Genomic DNA, 6,000 nt, shown 5'->3' with positions numbered 1-6,000 from the left:
ATACTCATCAGGTCAAGCAGCATCAGTGGAGAGAGAAACAAAGTTAATGTTCCGTTTCATCTGAACTATTGGCTAATGCCTTCACAGTGTTCTGGTCCATTCATAAGCCCTTAGATAATGATGATACCCACACCAGCCTAGAGCAGGACCTGGGTGACATCTAGGCTTGGGCTGACAATCATCGGGTAACAACATTTGCACCACATAATTGCCAGATAACGGACATTGTGAACCAAAGAAAGCCCAGCCATCTCACCATGACCTATAAAAGTATCACCATTGTTGAGGCCCAACATCAAAACTTTGGAGGTCACCATAGATTGGAGGTTTAAGTAGATCAACCAAATCATTACTTCAACTCCAAGGGCAGAGTAAAGCCTCCATGCTTTGCATTTGATGCTGCACCATCAAAGTCTTTCCACTAACAAGTCTTCAGCCAGTAATATAACTGAATTCTCACCTGTTTGGGCACAGGTGCGCCAAAGCTCAGGAAATGTGACAATATGCAGGATATGGAAGTTTGTTGGATTGGTTTGACTGCCATTGATCTCAATACACAAATTCCCCATTACCGATACACTGTAGATGAAATATGTACTATTGACAAGATTTACTACGCACTATTGACATGCAAGAGCACCCCTCCACTCTGTGAACTCTACCACTGACAAACAGCAATTTTGTAGGAACATGATCACCTTCAAATTCCCCTTCAAAATAAAGTGTCCTGATGTGGGCATATATCGCTGTTCCTTGATTATTGTCAAGTCAATGTCATGGAATTCCCTACCTAGTCTAATTCTGGGAACATAAGCATCACAGGAATGTTAAGCATTCTCAGGCTGACTATGAATGGAAAATATATGCAACTTGGCAGCATCATCTTATTCTGAAAACAAATTTTAGAAATTAAACACTTCCAATGTTCACACTCAGCATCAGCAATAAGCATTCCTAGGACATATAAAACCTGGGGTGGATTGTTATAAAAACCTAGTTCTTGGTTCATAGTAATATTTTAGAGGTAATTTTGCATTCCAGGAAGGTTAATGTTTAACTGTAGAAAATAGGACAAATGCAACTAAAGCAGCTTGGAGTCTATTACACTTAACAGGTTGGCCCCATGTTGACTTAAGAGGTTAACAGCTCGAAAGGTAAGATCATAAAACAGCAGGTTGGTTTACTTAGCTGGAGAATTGGAGACAAGTGTCTACTCTGCTTGCAAAGAAATGCAGCCCAGAGAGTTGTTCTGCTTTGGGAGTTAAAGCTACAATTAATTTAAAAGCATTCACTGAGCCCTGGAAGACTATATCATCATGGAGATGAATGGAGCTTAAGAAAGTTCTAGGGCTTCAATTTATCTAAATGTTCGCTGTTGGGGGAGTGAGTGTTTTGCAACAAGGGAAAAGGCCACACTGAAAAGGTACTCCTTTAAGCAGGCTCTAGGCAGCAAAAGTGTTCTGTGTAGTTGGGACTTAGGAGAAGTCTTGGGGAACTGTGTAGGTGGCAGAAGGTCACTGGCTCCGGGCTGGAAAGGGCTAGGGCTCAGAAGAAGCCCTGGGAGCCATTTATAGCTTGGTGAGCTGGGGAGATTGGAGTTGGTGAATTCCAGAATCAGTGTCAGCCCTGTGAAGCTAACCAGCTATTAAAGAGCTGAAATTGTGCCAGAAAGTAAAGGTTGGAGTGAAGACTCAGAAATTCAGGGCAACAGAGTCTCAGGAGACAAGATTGAGACTCTGGGAGTGTGCAGTCATTGAGGCAGTTTACGTTGGAGTGGCTTTTGAGGGAATTCAGAGGCTTGATCTTCGAAAGTGAAAAGTTTGAAGTCCCTCATGAGGGAGACAGAGTTTCAATGAGATTGGTTGACTCACAGAACTAAATTTTCTGTTCGCCGGGCGGGCGCGCCTGACCCAATCGTGGGTGGGCGTAGAGCCGATTGCTGCCAGTGATCGGGGCCGCACCGCCATTTTACATGGGCGAGCAAATTAAGGCCCGCCCAGTGTGAGGTCTGCCGGGAAGCGCTATGTGCTCCCTGTGCGGGCAGGGGGGAATCCCTAAAATCGAGAGTGCGCTCTTTTGCGCATGCGCACAAAAGAGCGTACTCATCTCCCTGAGGCTAAGTGCAGCCTCAGGGAGATCGCCTCGAATTTAAAAATATTAAAAATAGACAAAAGAAAAATCCCTTACATGTCCCCTCATGTGACAATGTCACATGAGTTGGGCCATGTTCATAATTTCCATAACAACTTTATTACAATTTTTAAAACCCTGCATGAAACCTCATCCCGCCACTGGATGAGGTTTCATCTTTTTTCTAGTTGCCGCCAGGGCTCCTGGCCAACCCACCAACCTTAAGGTGGACGGGCAGGTCCTTTAAGTGCTAAATTGATGCTGTCAATGGCCTCAAGTGGCCATTGACAGATTGGCGGGCACGCAGCTGATTTTGTTGCACCCCCCGCCTTCCTGAAAATTTAAATGGGGCAGGGTGACGACAGGGGTTCCGCCCGATGTCATCCCGCAGCATTTTATGCGTCGGTGAGCGGGCCCTGCCCCCGCTCGCCGACGGTAAAATCCTGCCCACAGTGTTTACTGATGTCTGAGTGGGTTGCTGAGTAATCCATGGGATCTGTCTTGGTTGCATTTATCATTTATTGTACAGCGTGTTGTGTTCAACCACAGTTTGCCTGTTAATTCTAATGTACCTATTATTAACTTTGAATGTTAGAGTATAAGATGTATATTGTAAATTGTTTTACCTTTTGACATTGCATAGTAAAGTTTATTTTTGCTTTTCAAAACCCATGTAATCTTGTGGCTTTATTCTCTTAATCAGTGTCTTAAATATCAAACTTTGTCTACTTTAAACAAAATGTTATTGGTTCCTAGCCCGACCAAAACATATACTTTGGGGTCTAGTTTGGGATCATAACAGGATGCATTTTAATTCTCTGCACAATGTCCCAGTGTTGTTCCCATTCATAAAAATACATCCTCCCCTCAGTAAGGTGACTTTTCTTTTTCCGTGCCGGTTTCCTTGAATAAGATTGATAATCCAGTTTCGATTTGTGAACAATTGTCCATTATGAACTCTGGCGCATTGGGAGCTGCATTGATGTTGCTACACTTAATTTACTTGGAAGCTTCACAAACAGCAGATAGTACTTTCATTTGTCACTACCAACCTACAATCACCCACCTGAATTTCTGTTTCATATTCTCATGGCACATATTGGCATAGTTACTATGGTAACCCCTGCACAGATCCTCTTGTCAAATATTAATTTTCCACCACCTGTTAACATATACCATAGTGAACATCTCCGAAATTACTTTTTGTAAAAATCTATTAATTATCTACTAATTAAAAATAGGTAGGAAATAGTAAAATTTTAGACATTGGTACATGTCATGAGAAGGATAAGGGTGTTGTATTCTGACAATGCATGATTGTAATACCTTTCCTCCATCATATGGCCAGAAGTGGAGATGTTTGCTGATGATTATTGGGAGATGGTGGCATAGTGGTAATGTCAGTAGATTAATAATCTAGTAACCCAGGCTAATGCTCTGGAAACGAAGTTTCAAATCCCACCATGGCAGCTGGTGAAATTTAATTACATTAAAAGCTAGCCCCTGTTGTTGATTATAGTAAGAACCCATTTGGCCCACTAAAGCCTTTTAGGGAAGGGAAATCTATCATCCTTACTTGGCCTAGCTTACATGTGAATCCAGATCCATAGTGGTTGACTCTCAACTACTCTCTGAAATGTCCTAGCAAGCTGCTCAGTTCAAGAGCAGTTAGGGATGGGCAACAAATGCTGGCCTTGCTGGTAGTCTTTGCCTGCATACAGCAAGATCTGGACAACATTCAGGCTTGGACTGATAAGTAGCATGTAACATTCATGCCGTGTAAGTGCCAGACAATTACTATCTTCAACAAGAGAGAATCTAATCACCTACCCTTGATGTTCAACAGCATCCTGGGGTTACCATTGATCAGAAACAGAACCGAAGCAGCCATATAAATACTGTGGTTACAAGAGGAGGTCAGAGGCTTGAAATTCTGCTGTAGTAACTCACCACCTAATTCCCTGAAGTCTGTCCACCATCTACATGGCACAAGTCAGGCATGTGATCGAATACACTCAACTTGCCTGGATGTGTGCAGCTTCAACAACACTCAAGAAGCTTGACTCAATCCAGCCTGCTTGATTGGCACCCCATCCAGCATCTTAAACATTCACTTTCGCCATGACTGGCACGCATTGACACCAGTATGTACCGCCTACAAGATGCACTGCAGCAACTCACCAAGCATCCTTCATCAGGACCTACCAAACTCGTGACCTCTACCACCTGGATGGAAAAGGGCACCAGATGCATGGGAACACCACCAGCTGAAAGTTCCCCTTCAAGCCACACACCATTCTGACTTGGAACTATATAGTAATTTATTTGCTGTGTCTAGTTAAAAACATTGAACTCCCTTCCTAACAGCACTGTGGGTGTACCAACGTAATATGAACTGCAGCAGTTCAAGAAGGCAGCTGAGCAACACTTCCTCAAGGGCAATTTAGGATGAGCAACAAATGCTGGCTTTACCAGTGATATTCACATCTTGTGAATGAATAAGAACGTTTTTTACATAAAGGCAACATGTTTCCTTCTGGTTAAGGAAAACGGTATCAAGTTCTGTATTATAGATGCATGCTGAAAAACTATAGGTAAGGAAAGAGTTGAGACTAAACAGTGCATACATTCTAAAATGTAATGAAGGAAACAAAAGAGACGTTGGGGTAACATTGCCCAGTTGAGTATTTTAGTGAAAACATCAATGTTAGTACAATTTGGGGTTTTTTGCACTCATGCCGATTTTGCAGGACAACCATCAACAGGAGGAATTTTATTGCTTTTGCCTTTTGAGTACTGCAAGATATAATCAGCCTGCAGAATATGTACCATGTTTCTATGTTTTACATGCAGAATGGAGTTTTTTTATTCATTTATGGGATGTGAGCATTGCTGGCTAAGCCATCATTTATTACCCATCCCTAATTGCCCTTGAGAAGGTGGTGGTGAGCTGCCTTCTTGAACCGCTGCAGTCCATGTGGTATAGGTACACCCACAGTGCTGTTAGGGAGGGAGTTCAAGGACTTTGCCCCAACAACAGTTAAGGTACAGTGATATATTTCCAAGTCAAGATGGTGAGTGGCTTGGAGGGAACTTCCAAATGGTGGTGTTACCATGTGTCTCCTGCCCTTGTCCTTCTAGGTGGTAGTGGTCATGGATTTGGAAGCTGCTGTCTAAGGAGCCTTGGTGAGTTCCAGCAGTGCATCTTGTAGATGGTACACACTGCTGCCATTGTGTGTTGGTGGTGGGGGGAGTGAATGTTTGTGGATAGGGTGCCAATCAGCAGGCTGCTTTGTCCTGGATGGTGTTGAGCTTCTTGAGTGTTGTTGGAACTGCACTCATCCAGGCAAATGCAGAGTATTCCATCACACTCCTTACCTGTGCCTTGTAGATGGTGGACCGGCTTTGGGGAGTCAGGAGGTGAGTTACTTGCAGCAGGATTTCTTGCCTCTGACCTGCTCTTGTAGCCATAGTATTTATATGGCTAGTCCAGTTCAGTTTCTGATCAATGGTAACCCCAAGGATGTTGATAGCGCAACAAACAAGTGTTGTCAAATAAAATGATTAAAAATGAAAATTCAAAGGTGATATCATAATTCATAACATTGATAGAGTAAACTAAACATTGCAATCTTGTTACATTTTAATCTTAATGTGAAACTGTCACTCGAGTCTTTGTAATATGAGCACTTGGCTTGTGGTTGATAAATAACAGGTGGATAACAAAGTAAGACAATGTATGGTAACACAGGGAAATATAACTAGATAACATGAGATGTGATATTACGGGGTGAAATGGGCAAAGTGTCGTGCTGAACATTATTGCAGCCATGCATTCAAGGAATTAAGTCTGTTCTCTCTAATCATTGG

Source organism: Cetorhinus maximus, chromosome 8 (assembly GCF_964194155.1).
Source record: "Cetorhinus maximus chromosome 8, sCetMax3.hap1.1, whole genome shotgun sequence".
NCBI lineage: Eukaryota > Metazoa > Chordata > Chondrichthyes > Lamniformes > Cetorhinidae > Cetorhinus > Cetorhinus maximus.
This window is presented reverse-complemented; position numbering follows the sequence as displayed.